Genomic DNA, 18,047 nt, shown 5'->3' on the forward strand with positions numbered 1-18,047 from the left:
TTCTGAGTTGAATCGGTGACTGGCTCTCAGATAGGTATCAGAAAGTTGTATATGGGGTACAATATCCCAAAAAAGAAAGGTAACTAGCGGGTTGTCACAGGGATCAGTTTTGGGGCCATTATTGTTCAATTTGTATGTTAATGATATTGGATTGGGTTTAACTAGTGATATCCAGCTGTTTGCAGATGATGCAAATTGCGGAGAGCAGTGCAGAGTCAAGCAGATGTTATTTCCTAGAACTTGAATAGATTGCATGATTGGGCAGGTAAGTGGAACTGTCAGTTCAGTGTTGCAAAGTGTAAGGTTTTGAAATTTGGTAAGCAATGATGGGATGCAAAGTATACACTTGGTTGAGAAACTTTAAAAGAAGTAGAGGAGATGAGAGATATAGGAGTGATGGTGGACAAGGACCAAAAATTCAGGGGCCACATTGCATTAGTTATGAAGATGTTGCATTGGATAATGGCAATGATGTGGAGTTCCCTAACATGCAGAAATAGAGAGGTTATGATGCATTGTATAAGGCCTTGATCAGGCCTCATATGGATTATTGTGCTCAGATTTGGTTGCCAGGTTTTCATGGTGACAAGGATATATTGGAAAGGGTTCAGAGAAGATTAACAAAGGTAGTCAGTGGTCATTGGAATGTGGAGTATGAGGACAGATTGAGAGAATGTAAATTGCAGAGCATCATGAATAGGAAGAAGAGGGGCGATATGATTGAGACATTTAAGCTAGTCAGGGGTTGTTATCGGGTTGACATGGAAGAAATTTTTCATAGAATGGGAGAAGGGAGTAGATCAAGGGACCATCACTGGAAACTGTATAAGAGGGTGTGAACATAGGAGTGAGGAGTAGGTTCTTGGCATGGAGTGTAGTTGGTGATTGGAATGCGTTGCCTGAGTGTGTTATAGGTCATTGAATCAGTTTAAGGCACAGGGTGCAATAGTGTGTGTGTTGGATGAGCACTGTATGCAATAGTGTGACCTCCCACGATCTGTCTCTGACTCCATGGAGGTCAAATGTTAATAATAATAATAATGACTATGCCGTTAACTTCACTGTTAAGTCTTGTAACAGGAGAGGTTCCTAGAGAATGAAATGAGGGTAAGATAGTACCATTTCGTATGGATGGTAGTAGAATAGAGGTAGCAAAGTATAGGCCTGTTTGTATCTCTTCTGTAGTTGTTAAGATTTTGGAGAAATTGGTAAGAACTCATATACAGAATTTCACAAATGAGGGTAATATTATTTATGCAGGCCAGCATCGATTTATTAAAGGGCACACTTGTTTTAGTAATCTTGTTACCTTTTACATTAGAGTAACAAAAGTAGTAGATGAAGGTGAGGCATATGCTATCATTATTTTTTTGGGGGGGGGGGTTCCAAAAGGCATTTGACAGGGTTCCACATGACAAATTGATTTTTAAGTTATACCATATGGTTTTTGGATATCACTTTAGTGGATTGGATTGGTGATTGGCTCTCTGATATATATAACAGAACCATTGCTGTTCAATCTTTATGTCAGTGATATTGTCGCAGGACTACATGGAGATATTCAGTTGTTTGCAGATAATGTGAAGCATGGGAGGGTTATTATTAATAGTGTTGATATTTTGACCCTTCAAGAGGGTTTGAATAAGCTGGGCAAAGGCATGGGTATGTCAGTTTAATGCAACTAAATGTAAGGTTTTAAATTTTGGAATCCACAGAAGCAATGCATGCCTCACTTGGTGGAGTTATACTGGAAGAAGTGGAGAAAGCATGGGATCTTAAGATGATTGTTGATAGAGATTTAAAGTTCCAGGGACATATTCCAAAGGTTGTGAAGACATCTTAGAGAATTGCAACAATGTTGAGAACATTGACCATGAGAGATAAAAGTATACTAGACCCCCATTGTATAAAACTTTGATCAGACCACATCTGGACTGTGCTTAGGTGCTTCAAAACCTTCACCAGGATTTGAAGAGGATGAAGTTACCTTAGAGAGGGTGCAAAGATGGATAACAAAAATGATATCAAGACTGTACAATGTTGATTATGAAGGTAGACTGAGGGCGTGCATACTCCTGAGTTTGTTGGATATAAGGCAAAGGGGGGGGGGGATGTGATCGAGACATTTAAACTGTTGAAGGGTTATTATCGTATTAACACTGAGGAGATTTTTCATTTGGTAGAATGAGGGAAAGGAACAAGGAGAAGAGGCCATCCCTGGAAGTTTGAAAAGGAGGTGGTGAGTAAAATGGTAAATAGGGTTTTTGCTGGCAGAGCTGTAGGAGCATGAAATGCATTGCATGAGAAGGTGGTGAATGTGCAGACTGTGGATGATTTTAAGGATTGGAATGATAGACTGTGTTCACTAGTGTTGACCTCCTGCGATGAGTCGTGTGACCCCAATTTGTTTAGGAAAATAATAATAATAATAATATTATTATTATTATTATTATTATTATTCAGGCCTCCATGGAGTCAAAAGACTCATCTTGGGAGGTCCTTCTTAGGGAACACAAAGTCTAACCTACTCCTTAAACTCATTGACCATTCTTGCTTTTCACCAGTCTATCAGGCAATGCATTCCATGTTCAACCATTCTCCATGTAAAGAAACCACTCCTCACCCTCTTGCACACAGCTTCCTTTCGTAACTTCCAGGGATGACCCATTGTCATTGCTCCTTTCTGCTGTTCCACCAAGCGAAAGAACTTCCCAGTGTCACCCATGTAACTACCTCTCAACAGCTTAAAAGTCTCAATCATATCACCCCTCCTTTTTCTATCTACCAAACTCTGCAGTCTGCATTCCCTCAGCCGATCCTCATAACTAACATTGTACAGTCCTGAAACCATCTTTTGTTATCTGCCTCTGTACCTTTTCCACTGTTAATTTATCCCCTTCAAATCCTTGGGAACAAATCTGAGAACAATAGTCTAAGTATGGTCTGATCAGGGTCTTTAATAATAATAATGTTCATAAGTTTCTGATTCATATTCTGTGACTTTCATTACTTGGCTTTGTATCTTGTTCTATTTAATTGTATCTAATTTTTCTATATTTCCTATTCATCACACTGTCATCTTGGTAACTTCTATTATTTTTTCTGGTGATTTTTATGTGGATCATCCTGAATCCTGAAAGGTAGAAAAATTAAAGAACGGAAACTTGAAATTATGCGAAATAAATTTATTAGCTGTAAAATTTTCATCTCAGTATTATAGGCATCCTTAGTGCAATAACAATGGAACACAAAATAAAATTAATAAAGAATCAGTTTCAAAAAGCACCACTTCAGCATTAATAACAGACAATCAGTAAATTCCCATTTATTAAAAAAATTATTTTTTTTAAATTTCATTAATTTAATAAAATTTAATATTTTTAAACTTAAGTGAAATAAATTTTTATATGATAAATTTATTTCACTTAAGTTTAAGTTTCCATCTTTAATTTTTATATGTCAGCTTACATACCTATATTAAAGCAATGATCATAAAAGTTTGATAGCAGACACTGTGTGTGTGTGTGTGTGTGTGTGTGTGTGTGTGTGTGTGTGTGTGTGTGTGTGTGTGTGTGTGTGTGTGTGTGTGTACACTAAATTGTCCTTTTATTAGAAATTATTATTACCCATTATGGAAAATAGACCATTCCTGAAGTCGTTGAGTCACATGGCTGTAGTTTCAAATATAAATCAGGCAGACAATCATCCGATGGTCTGTTTCTTGTTTGATGCATCAGAATGGGTAAAAGATTTGACTTAATTGACTTGGAGTGTGTTTTGATCATTGGTGTTGGTATCTCACAAAGTGTCTACTCTTCTGGGCCTTTTGCACATAGCAGTGTCTAGGATGTACCAGTTGTAATATAATAACTAGACAGCTTCAAGTTGTCTGACTGTCCTGTGGCCAGAAACAGTTCATTGATGCATGAGGTCAAAGCAGAATATCTTATGAGAATTGTGAAATGTGACAAGAGGACCACAACCAGTCAAATCACAGTTCAGTACAACAGTATGGATCAGAACATCATCTCAGTGTATACAATCATCCTGGGATCCAATGCTGTCAGCTAAGAACAGGAAAATGCAGCTTCACAGAGCATGTGATCGTCAACACTACACAGCTGACAACTGGAAAAATGTTGCCTGGTCTGACAAGTCCCAGTTTGTACTGTATCATGCTGATGGCAGAACCAGAATATGGCTGCAAAAACATGAGGCCATGGACCCTACCTGCCAAATAACAACATCTCAGGCGACTAGAGTGTAATGGTGTGTGGAATGTTTGCTTGGCACATGTTAGGTTCCCAGATACCAGTTGAACACTGCCTGAATGCCACAGCCTATCTTAACAACATCACTGATCATGTTCACCCATTCATAGCTGCAGTTTACCTATTGTGAAATTCTTGCTATAATTACAGCAAGACAGTACACCATGCCACAAAACATGTAGCCTGTTGAAGTGGTGCAAGAAACATGACATCAAGTTTCTTTTACTTCAGTAGCCTGCTTAGTCCCTAGACCTCAACCCAATAGAGCATCTCTGGTATGAGGTGGAATGAGCAGTTGGTCACAGCTACATGGCATCATCCAATTAGCAACAATGGACAATGCCATTGTGAGAGGTGGACAAAGATCCCAGAAGAATGTTTCATGCACTTAGTTGAATGAATGTCACAGAAAATACAGCCATCATAAAAGCAAAAGAGGTCTCACTCATTGTTATTATTATTATTAATATGGGCACTCCATGGAGTCAAAAAGAGTCATCATGGGAGACTCACTCTATCCATTAATACAATACCTATTATACATCTCCTTAAACCTATTCACTGTCAGGACACTCACAACCATCTATGTCAATCCATTCCCATCATTCACCACTCTCCAAGAAAAGAAAACCTAGTCTGCACATCCTTACTAATCACACTCTTGGACAGCTTCCAAGCGTGATCCCTTGTTTTCCTCCTACTCCCCACATATTGAAAATTTTCTTCTGTGTCAATCTTATAGTATCCCTTTAGTAACTTATAAGTTCCTATCATATCCCCTCTCCTGCACCTGTCAGCTAAACTATACAATCCACACACCCTCAGTCTATTTGCATAGGGAACATTCCACAGACCTGTCACTAGCTTGGTCACTTGTCTCTCAATCCTCTCCACCACCTCCTGAACACCAAGTAATCCAGGTGATGAAATCTGTTCACAGTAGGTAGTCAACATGTGGCCAAATCATAGCCTTATAAAGAGGGATAATAACTTGCCTTTACTTGTCAATATGCTTCAGCATCTAAGTAATCCTGTGAGCTGTTTTGCCCAACTCTTGCATCTCCTGTGAATTTCAAATCTCTATCCACCATCCCCCCCCCACCCACACACACACACTCAGATCCTTAGCCTCATCAGTTTCCTGTAAACTAGTACCATCAATATGAAATGAAGTGTTAAATGCTGTTCCTAATAAATTGGCCTCTCTCCCACACAATCTGTGTGTCATGTTTATTTTTAATGTTAATTCTGCCCACGAAAGATTTTTAAGTATATTATTACCATGGGCAGACTGAGGAATTCTGTTCTAAAGAATAAACTTGGTCTCTTATATTGTGTGTAATTATGCAGTAATGTAAACATTGTTTTGCATAGCTTTATTATAATTTGCTATTATTTATGCTTATTTTAAAATAAAGTAAGAGAAGACTTTCTCTTTATTTAAAAGTATTTAAATTATTTTTTGAAGTGCCTTAAAAATTTGTTAAAATTTTATATTTTATTGTATTAAAGTATTAAAAATATTATTTAATGAGCCTATATAGCTCAGTTCAGTAATAACAATGTGCTTTGAACAGAAAAGAAAGACTCATATTTAAATTCCATCTAAGACACATGAAACCTTTATAAATGCTTTTCAGCTAAAGATGTGTTAGCCAGTCTCATATGGAGGAGATGGGGGGGGGGGATCATTTTGCAGGACACACAAACCAGCCATAGAATACATGCAGTTTACAGTCAGCAGACTTCAGATAGGATTCACTATGACAGGCCATTGTGCCTAATGCATACAGTAAAGATGAGATTTAAATCATTTAAAAAATATTATTTAAAATATAGTTAAAAAAAACAAAGTATGTGTTATATGTTTAAATGTTCTTTAACATTTCTTTATAACAACTAAAATTCATATCTACAATAAGAATATTAAAATAGTGTGCTTTCATTTTCAGGCAAGGTCTAATGGTAGAAAATTTGGTTACTTGCTTCCACAAGCTATTTGAATGCTAGTCATGATGGGATGCTAGACTGAATTAGAAATGGACAGTGTGTTTTTGAATAATATGCAAGTTTATTATAATGTACAGAAGTTGAATGTGGCAGCTTCCTTGTTGTTATAGTTTCTATTGTAAACATTAGTGTTAAATTTCATTGTTATTGCAAATGAATGCTGATTATGTAAACTCCTTCCAACATGGTATTATATGTTTATTAGTGCATCATGACTAAAACAATTCGCAGATGTACTAGTTTTCAGTTAGTCTTAACATTAAGAATCATAATTATGTCTTACCACTGCTTCATAGTGAAATCCATTGGTACAGATTTAGATCTGTGACCAAAAAAAAAAACTATGCAGATAATTGCAAAACTGCAGTTTGTATTCATGTTCTAAGAAAAGATAGAAAACAGATATGGAGTAGAATAAACAAATATTGCTCAAAGATTATTAGCAGTGGTCTCTTTTTGAGATTTGCATTGTGGGAACTGCCTTTCTCAACTGCCAGCAAATGTGGCCATTACACAAATATATATCCTAATGAAATTATTTCACAGCTAGAATCTTTCTTTTAAACAAATATTACATTTGTAACTTATGATTTTATAATGCCACTAATGAAAGGCAATATGTAAATGGAATTGGTATAATTCCATGAAATTTTAAAAAGTATTAGGCTTAGAATAGTTTGATGTGTGTTGTTTATAGAGCTTATGCCACTTTCAATTTTATTTCTGCAAAGTTCACTTTTTATTTCCAACTACTATGTACATGCATGTTGCTCCCATATATACAGTAAAAAATAAATAATTACACAAAATCCCAACAACACCTGAATATAAGCTAAATTTAGTAAATACAGTACTTTAGTAATTAAACCAGAGTTAAAATTGCCTATCTAAAATAATCCCACTATACTTATAATAATCATACTTATATATGTATAATAAAATAATAATCCCACAATAGACTTAATTTTTAAAACTATAATAAGAAAAATTTTTCATTGTCTAAGCATCTCCATGGAGTATGAAAATTCATCGCAGGAATACCATACTAACCATTTCTAAATGATGATCAGTGATGCTAGGATGTCAGTGCAAGAATTTCTCAAGATTAATTTCACAAGCTTAGTTATGTGATTAATTATTTTATTTTATTTTTTAACACTCAACACTTCGGTTAGTGCTCAGAAAGAGGCTATAATTACTCTTTCTTCCTTTCCCACCTAACCTTGCACATGACATTATTATTATTATTCAGGATCTCCATGGAATCATGAGAGGTCCATCATAAACAACACAGTCTATCACACCATTCTTCAAACTCATTCGCTGTTCATGCTCTTGCTACCTTATCAGGCAGTGCATTCCATGATCCTCCCTTCACCCTCCATGCAAGGACAAGGGGTCAAGGATGGCCCCTTGTCCTTGCTTCTCCCTCCTGTGATTGAGGCATTCAGACTGTTGAGGGATGAAGTTACAGAATTTACACTGGGAAGTTCTTTCATATGGTAGAGCCTTCTTCTATCAACCAAACTCTGCAGTCCACATGTCTCCAGTTTATCCTCATAGCTAGCATGGTACAGTCCTGATATCATTTTTGTTATCTGCCTTTGCTCCCTCTTCAACATTTAATTTATCCTCTTCAAATCCCAGTGACCCAAATCTGAGCATAATAATCCGGATGTAGTCTTATCAGAACTTTTATACAATGGAACCACAATTCTTTCTCTGATGGTCAGCATCCATCTCATCTACATCTACAATTCCAATTCTAATTCCATCTACAAACAACTGAATATCTCCTTGCACTCCATTGACAGTGTCACTGATATAAAGGTTAAACAATGTAAGTGCAAATATCGAGCTCTGAGGGATCCTACACAGCTCTCTGATACATATCAGACAGCCAGTCCAATTCATTAACCTGATTATTCAAACCCATATGCTGTAACTTAACTATCAGCTTATCATGTGATGCCCAATGAAATGCATTTCTAATAAGTAAAAAATAAAAAAAAAACAGCATATGCCTTTCTCTTTTCAGATTATTAAAACTTGAGCACCCCTTAACAAATCCATGCTGGCACTCATAGATAACATTACCCTCATCTTCCAAATGCTACATACGATCTCTTACTAATTTCTCCAAAATCTTAATTGCAGAAGAAATACAAACTGGCCACATATATTTTGACACTTCCATTCTACCACCACCTTTATGTACCAGCTTCCACTCCATAGACCCATTTCTTATAGCCAGTCTCTCATTGAAAAGTCAAGTCAAGTCAACACAGCTGTCATTTCCTTAGCACATGCTTTTAAAACGCATGACAAAATCCTATCCAATGCCATTTCCATATTGACATCCAAAGAACTTAGTATTTGTAACATACTCTCCTCTTGCATTTCCAAACCTTGAACTCTAATCTACTCCCATTTTCATCTAACCATGGCATTCTTCTGCAATCATTTCTCCTCCTACTGGTCATGTAACAAAAGAATTCCTTCACATCTGAGGAAACCTTGGATCTCAGGGCTAATCTCTTCTCCTACTAAAGTTTTGCCACGGTAATCACTTAACTCGCCTAAGTCTTATATTCCTCTTGCAACTGATCTACATCCCTCTCCCCTTCTCCTTATACTTTTTTCTTTCCTTCATGGTTACATGGTGATGAGAATTCAGCTTGTTCCAGATATAACCTTAATGTGAAGGTCAAAACGTTAAGCGATTATTTTGGTTTATATTAAACTGAAGTTTTACTCTAATGCGGTAGTTGTTTCCATAATATTTATTATGAATTATGATGCACTTACACTTTTTTCATAACTTCCTTTTCATTTGCAGTTCCTGTTTAATACCATTGGTCATTTACTTTATTACATTCTTGTTCTCTTTTTCACTTGAGGTATACAACTCGCGCCATTGCTGTTAATAAATATTTTGTCACTAGTTCTCATGTTCTGGTGATATCTCACCCTTTTAGGTCTTCCACCCATGGAACTTTCTCAAGCTGATTTATAAGATTATTATAATCACCTGCCTTATAATTCTACATAAATTCTTTTTCATTTGGCACGTCTGCATGTCTATTCATCCCCCAAATCAAGGCCATATGGTCACTCTCTCCATCTGGGGGATGAATAGACAATCATCCCCCAGATGGGGAGACTGTAACTGAAACATCATCAGGTCCTCTGATGCCAGGACCAAATCCAAAACTCTTGAGCATTTTGTTTCTTCTATACATATTGCCTGAGGCATTTGTCATTCAAAGATTCTAGTAATTCTATTTCCTTATTACTACATGCTGTTTTCTCTTTCAAGTTTATTATTAAGAGAGACCTCCAGGGAGTCAGGGACTCATCAAGAGAGGCTACATACTATACACATCAGCTGTCATACTTCTTCAATTCATTCACATTGCTTACACACACAACATCCAATGGCAGTCCATCAGCCAGGTCATCTCCTGCTTGGCAGCATTCATTCTCATCTTCCAAGGATGTCCCTTTGTCCTTTCCCTGCCCTCCATAAAATGAAAAATTCCATCAACTGAAATCCTGTATGACCCTTTCAGAAGTTTGTAAGTCTCAATTATATCATGCATCTTTTTCCTGTTTGCTAGCATCTGCAGTCTACAATTCTCAATCTGTCTTCATAATGAGTAATCCACAATCCTAACATTGTTTTTAACATTCTCTTTGCACTATCTCCACTGTATCAGAATCACATTGAAAACCAGGAGACCAGACCTGTGTACAATAGTCCAAGTAAGGTTTTATCAAGGCCTTGTAAAGGGGCAAAATGACATCCTTATCTTTATGTGTCAAAGTTCATTTCAGCATTACAATTATCTTTTGAATTGTATTTACAATCTTTGTTACATGGCCCCTGAACTTCAACTTCCTATCTGCTAACATTCTCTAGCCTGATCTGTTTCTTCTAGCATAATCTCACCAATATAATCACGGCAAACTGCATTCAAATCATTCTGCAAGTACTACACATCAGCAGCAAATAGTTGTATGTCACCTATCAAATCCTTCCCAATGTCATTAATGTACAGATTTAATAACAGTGGACTAAGGACTGATCTTATGGTGCAACACTGGTTACCTTAAATCTTACATACTCACATTCCCTGTATTCCACTTTTTGATATCTGTCAGTCAGCCATTCTCTTATCAGTGCTAATATTTTTTTAATCCAATCCTATATTCTCCAATTCCACCCCTGCTGCAATGGGAGGGAGACTGGAAAGTTCTGATAAACGCCCAGAATAAAAATGATATTGAAGCAACTGATATAACCACAAGATAGAATATATCTTTAAACCATTTAATCCCCATGTTTCATCAAATTGTAATAATTTGTTCTTTTTCTTTTAGGATATATAAAAAGACAAAATTAATTAATTTTTGTTCTAGTTGTTTATCAGACTTTTGACTTGGAAAAAGGAGGTGGAATTGTAGTTTCAATGTTAGTAAGTGCAAGTTATTGTATTTTGCAGTGCAAAAATATGAGGCTGTGTACTATATTGGTTCTGTACTGTACTGCAGGAAATGGATAAGATTCAATATTTGGAAGTGATGTTTGACAGCAGTTTAGAAGCCTCCCTTGCCATATGCCCTCTAGACTGAAGTTTAGAGGGCATATGGCAAGTGTTGCAAAGACTGCACATCGTAATGCCATTATGATAAAAAGTACTCTAACAGGTGGGGATAAGGAGGTGATTGTGCCACTCTATAAAGTGATGGTCAGACCACACTATTGTGCTCAGATTTGATCACCTGGTTTTCAATATAATGTGGAAACATTAGAGAGGGTCCAGAAAAGAGTGACTAAGACATTATCAGGGCTGTGGAATGTTGACTATGGAGAGAGAGATTGAAGAAATGTGGATTGCAGAGTTTGCTGTATAGGAGGAAAAGAAGTGATATGATAGAGACATTTAAGTTAGTGAGGGGATTTTATCAGATTAATCCAGGATTTTCCAGCTGGCTGGCTGAGTGGTTAGCGTATCTGCTCTCCAACCAAAAGGCTATGGGGTTCAAATCCCACTCTGGGCATGGATGTTTGTAATTGTCTATGGAAATACCAGTGGCGGTGGTGTGGTTGCAGTCAGTTGGTGGAGACAGAGTTGTAGAGCCAGTGCCCTTCCTTGATGATGGAGGTGTCAAATAATAATAATAATTTTAAAAAGAAGGATTATAAAAAAGAGTTGAAGACAAGAGGGGAAGAACCAGAGGCCATGCATAGAAGTTATATAAGAGTGTGCTGAAGAGCTGTACTAGAAGTAGATTTTTTTTACATGGAGAATTTAGTGAATGGTATGCATTACTGGAATATGTTGTTAGTAAAATGAACCTCCCACAATGAGTCTGCCAACTCTACAGATGGTGTAATAATAATAAACCACTCAAATTCTCTTGCTTCTTATGAACAATAGGATTTTGGATCTTTGAAACAGGTTTCATAGTTCCTGGTTATGTTTTCATTCATACATTCCAATATTTTGATTGTAATTTGGTCCAAAATTTTTTCAGTACTTTTTTCTATTCAGCTTTTTATTATCTCCCTTTGTTAATGGCAATGTTTTACAACAATAGGTTAATATTGGTCATAGTAGCATAGTCTGTTTTATAATTGATTTTATAATTTTGCTTCCCTGATTCAATGGGCCTTTAATTTTTGTAATAACTTGACTACATTTTTTCCACAATGTCTGACAGCATCTGCAATCTTACTAGTCAGGAACTTTCTATATAATTTTTTTTGTTTTCATGGACTGCTTGTTAACTACCTATGTCCACCATGGAGTTTTTTTTTTTTTTCCCTTGTAAACATGTTTACATCTTCCCCCAACCACCTCAGCTTATGTAAATCAATATTTTCTTCAATTAATTAAGGGAGTTATGGGTGATCCAGGAAGTTGACATCTGCCTTGATATATTTTTTTAATATGAGTCTTGCACTGGGTCGAGTTACAAAGGAGTGGAAGGAAGGCAAGATTGTGCTGCTTCATAACGGAAGTGATAGAACTCAAGCATCAAATTATAGGCCTATCTATGTGTGTCAGGTGTTGTGGTTAAGTTGTAGGAGAAGCTGGTGAAAACTAGGATCCAAAATTGGGTTGATAACAATAGTATTATCTTTGATGGACAGCATGGATTTGCTAAAGGAAGGTCATGGTTTAGTAATCTACTTACTTATTACAATAAGGTGATGGCTTCCTTGGACAGAGGAGAGGAATACACAGTAATATACTTAGATTTTGCAAAGGCTTTTGATAGATTACCACATGATGAGTTGATAGTCAAACTAGAGTGGATGAGGTTGGATATTAGATTAGTGCATTGGATCAGAGACTGGCTATCTGATAGGTATCAGCAAGTTGTGAATGGTGGAGCAATATCTTGGAAGAAGAAATTCACTAGTGGTGTGTGCCTCGGAGGTCTGTGTTAGGGCCATTACTGTTTAACTTGTATGTTAATGATATTGGACTAGATTTGGATGGATATATTCAGTTGTTTGCAGATGATGCAAAGTTGGGGTGAACTATGAAAAGTAGAGATGTTGTATCCTTACAAGAAGACTTGAATAAATTGAGTGAATGGGCATGAGAATGTGGATGCGAGTTCAATGTTGCAAAATGTAACGTTTTAAAATTAGGGAAACAAAGATGGAATGTAAGATTTATGCTTGGTGGGGATATAGTGTTGGAGGTGGAAATAAGAGATCTTGGATTTGGCAATGTGACCTCTAAATTTCAGATAAGGATCTGAAATTTAGAGGTCACATTGCCAAAATTGTGAGCACTGTAAAAGGGAGGTCTATTGTAAACTTTGCAAACTTATTTTAATCTCTGTTCTATTTGTGTTATTGTAAACTGAAGCGCTATTTAATTTCCTTTGTCTTTACTTTTCTTTTATATTTAATTTTCTATTTTCATATGTACTTCGATTTACTTCTTCTATATCTATATTCTTCGTTAACCTTATTTAATCACTCTTTTAACTTTATCTAATCCTTTCATGTAGTCTATTAACTTTTGTATCCTTGCTCTACCTTCAGTATTCTTTACCTATACTGGAGATCACTAGAAATTTATTTTTTATATAATGACTGCACCACCAGTGGTCTCCTTGTGGTATAAGAAATATCAGTACTTCCAGTAAAGTTCGCTTTCTATCTTAACGCCCTTCTTAATAATATTTTACATTCATGGCTAACACTTAACTTCAATTCGTATCTATTTGTAAACTCCCCGCTCACAGGATCGCATTTAGTTGGAAGCAGTGCATTGCATAAAAGATCAGGTGGCACTCTTTGTAAATAAAACAAACATATTTATTTGTACTGAAATATACAATTTCCACATTAATGAATTACTACTTCTTATTCCACGTTTAACACCTTAGAGAAAAACTTCCTTTAGAACGTTTATGCAAACATGCAACATAATGGAAATCATTAAGCAATTTGAAGAGAAAACCATTAGCCCATTTACAATTTAGGAATTATCATGCCTTGTTAACTATAACTATAAACTCCTGCTTTCACTTTATATAAACTTCTCTTTATGCAAATTATTTTCATACTATATATAGTAACTATAAACTTATCAGTCCTTCTAAAACAGTCTCTCATAACATACACAAAATTTCACTGAAAATACTCATGCGACTTCTTTTTCTGTATAGTGCACTTGCTCACATTTCCTTTACTGAATTCCCTGGCTTCTCTTCCGTATTTTAAGAACACTGATATTTCATCAACGAATGGCTGACAGAACCTGGGGCACAATTTCCCTATATAGACTCGGGCCTCATGCAGGTCATCCCACTGGCAATGCATTAGGTCGAGCACCACTGCTCCCACGGTAATTAATTGGCTCCTGGGATTATCCGTCTCAACATCACTCGAATGGGATGAAAGTCGTGGATTGACGATACTCTCTCCTTTTTCTTCTCCTGGTGTAGATCAATAATTTTTCTATGATCCTTGTATTTGGTTTTTTGCGGGACCCTGGACAAAGGTTTGAGATCCCCGAGCATTCCCGCGCAATCTGTCATGGCCTTTGTTTAATGCAGACTTCTAGTTCTCCTAAGTGCACACAATCCTTTTTATAGAATAGCGGAACTGCATCTGATGTATACTGCCCTCTTTTACCATTGACCTTGAAGGTGGTATCAGACTGGCTTAGGATACAATAGGTTTCCTTTTCACTGTATACTAAATACTAACATCAATATATTTCCAATTTCAAAAAGCATTGCCCTTGAACTTAACATTTTAAGATATCTTCTGTTTACACAATTTAGCATGTTAATTCCTCTGGGTTTTAATGCATGTGCTTTTAGTGTTATTTACATAGAAAATTACAAGTTTACTTTTGTGAATTTTGGATGTGACTCCTGTAAAAGTCGATGCAAATAAAAAATGGAAAAATTTACGCTGCATCGAATTTTACAAGGACAACACAAAGACGTCTGGGAATGATGGGGAGGAAACTGACTTATAGAAGTAGGGAGATTCTTGTTCCATTGTATAAGACTTTGATTAGGCCACACATGGACTACTGTGCAGAGATTTGGTCACCTGGTTTTCAAAATGACTAAGAGATGTTGGAAAGGGACCAGAGGTGACTGACTAAGGTAGTTTCTGAACTCTGGAATGTCAAATATGAGGAAAGCTTGAGAAGATGCAATTTACTGAATCTAGTGGATTCAGTAAATTGCATGTGCTTTTAATTAATTTATAGGTCTCTATCATATCTCCCCTCTTCAGAGGAAGAGGGGAGATATGATAGAGACCTATAAATTAATTAAGGATTGTTATAGGATCAATGTTGGAGAGGTTTTATAGCAAACGGTGGGAGATCAGGGAAGAACCAGAGGTCATCCCTGGAAGATGTATAAAGAGGGTGTGAGCAGGGGAGTGAGAAGCAGGTTTTTTGCATGCAGAGTTGTGAATGATTGGAATGCCTTACCTGAGAGTGTGTTGTCTTCAGAGAATTTGGGTGTGTTCAAAGCGAGGTATGATGAGCTGTGTGTATGGCAAAATGACCCCCTAGATGAGTCTTTGATTCCATGGGGTCTTGGGTAATAATGGTAATAATAATAATTAATATTCATGTGTGTTATTTCAAACAAGTAACAAAAGTAAGAATCTACGAGACAATGGTCCTCCCAATACTTCTCTATGGAAGTGAATGCTGGAATCTCAAAAAAGCCGAAGAGAAAAAATTATTAACTACTGAAATGGGTTGGCTAAGAAGATTACTTGGAGTATTTCTTCTGGATAGACTAAGAAACAAAGACATAAGGAAATGACTAAAACAAGAAATAACAATAATAGACAAAATCCAAGAAAGAAGACTGCAATGGTTTGGCCATGTGACCAGAATGAGAACAGAAAGACTACCGACTAAAGCCCTGTATACAACGATGGAAGGTAAACGATCCAAAGGGCGGCCGAGAATTAGATGGATAGACAAAATAAAAGAGGACCTGAAAACCAAATCACAACAAGTGACTCCAAACTGGACAGAATTGTTCAGACTCCCCAGAGACAGACATTAGTGGAAATAGTTCATTCAGCCTCATCATCATATTCTTCTCTCTTCCTACATAGATGATGGAAGAGAGAAGAAGAATGTATGTTATTTAGATCTACATTTCATATCTGACATTTGTTTAACATGGATCCTTTTCAGAACTTTAGTGTACATTTTTGTTTTCAGTGCATTGCTAATCCTACTCAATACTAGATAATGATTGTTTCATATTTCAAATCTGATGTATCTTGGACAAATATGAAAACATTGCTATTAACAGTAATACAGTTTATAAGATTTATTTTGAGAAGTATTTGCAGATAATCATAATGGAAATCAAATTCCATTGGAATTTGATTTCCTGAGTGGGCAAGTAAGCAGGTGTACCAGTTCAATGTTGAGAAGTGTAAAGAAATAAGTCAGGAATGTGTTGCTCAGTATGTGAAGGATATAATATCCAAAAATAACCAGAATTAGTTTAAAAAAAAAAAAAATTAAAGTTTATAACACCATATGCTAGTCTCCTTCAAAGTACTCCATGTGCATCGGTGCACTTGTCCCAACGTTTTTTTTTCACTGCTGGGAACAGTTCTGGAATTGTTCAACTGAAACTTCCAGCAACTTTTCTTTCACTTCTTCCACATCAACGAATCGCTGGCCTTTCATAGTTTTCTTTATTTTATGGGGGTGGGGGTGGGAAGGTCACATGGAGAGAGATCAAGCAAGTAGGGAAGATGGAGAACAGCAGCAGTGTTCATCAAGAACTGTTGGACAGACAAAGCTGTGTGAGCTAGAGCATTGTCGTGGTGCAGCAACTAGTCTCCACTACTCCACATTTTTAGGTGTTTTCGTTGCACAGTATCACGCAGTCTTCTCAAAGTGTTGAGATAAAAATGATTCACTGTCTGTCTGTCCAGGAGGAACAAATTCTTCGTGTACAATTCCATTCACATCAAAAAAACAAATCAACACTGTTTTGATGTTTGATCGAACTTGACATGCCTTCTTGATGCTTGTTTTTTTTTCTGGATCATAACCATAGCTCAAGACTCATTATTTGCCACAACTGTAAACGGTGTGCTATTACTTGCTATTTATAAGCCACCGTTATTATTAATTTTATATTTATATTCCTTTCTTATTCTCACTATTCCATCTTACTATTGCATACTTAGTTTATCTACCTTTTCACTATGAGTTTTATGCCTATGGATACTAGAAAATTTATTTGATAAGACTGCGCCACCAGCATCTTTTAATTGGCGTAAAACTCAGCAATATGGCCGATTGATTTCTCTCTCTCTTTCTCTAACACACATTCCTTCAGTAAAACTACACAAATAGTCGTCATCTATTTGCACTTAACTATATGCTTCGACTATCTTACTTGGTTTCCCGCTCTTAAGTTCGCTTTTATTTAGGAACAGTGCATTGTAAAATAAACAATCAGGAGGACCTCTATCGATATATAATTAAAACACATTTATTTATAATAAAGAAAACAAAGTACATTAAATAAACGATAGGGAGATTACTCTCTCTCTACCTATCCTTATATACTTTTGGTATAAAGAAACAAACTTTCCCTTTTCAATATTAAATGACTATACAATATAATCACTCTGTTACTGCTCGGCTTAAGAAAATCAAATTGCCGAGACTAATTTACTCATAAAGAGATTAGCTAGCTATGGCAAGTTATCTTACAATTTATATTCCAGTTAACAACGATTCAGAGGACTCTCTTATAGATATTTCTTATCAGTCCATCTATGACATATCTTTTAGATTACAAAAAGAATGTACATAAAAGGATGTAATGCACTTACAGAGGCTCTATATAGAGACCACATATTGTAACAGAATGCATCTTTCGTGCTTATCAGAATGACTGGAATGACTTTTTACAAGCGGCACCTGAAGCTGTGACCTGGATTACGAACTTAGATCTGAATTTATAATGATATACATGTTTCTTTTCCTTCTTATAACATATTAATACTTTTAACTCTTATTTAAATTTTCCAACTTCTTGGATTAGATCTGTGTTTTCCTTAAAAGTTTTAACTTGAAATATTTTAAATTCAATTCTGTTAATATATAATGACATTATGATTCTCTTTTTTAACATCATGTTTTTGCCATGAGCTATGTATGTATGTACAGAGGCTCTTTGTCACTACACCCTCCAAAGGTCCTGCATCAAAGTCTA

The 18,047-nt window shown here is 36.1% G+C and overlaps 1 protein-coding gene across 1 annotated transcript in view; it reads left to right on the forward strand.

The window, feature by feature from the left end:
• Window positions 1-6,547, forward strand: part of LOC150107867 (uncharacterized) — a 393,004-nt gene extending 386,457 nt beyond the window's left edge. The window contains exon 13 of the mRNA XM_090415366.1: window positions 6,224-6,547. The gene's annotated coding sequence lies outside the window, so the exon portion shown is untranslated. The remainder of the gene's footprint in view (window positions 1-6,223) is intronic.
• The last annotated feature ends 11,500 nt before the right edge of the window (window positions 6,548-18,047 follow it).

Source organism: Typopeltis vanoorti, chromosome 3, assembly GCF_054136105.1.
Source record: "Typopeltis vanoorti isolate ZY-2024b chromosome 3, IOZ_Tvanoo_1.0, whole genome shotgun sequence".
Taxonomy (NCBI): Eukaryota; Metazoa; Arthropoda; class Arachnida; order Uropygi; family Thelyphonidae; genus Typopeltis; species Typopeltis vanoorti.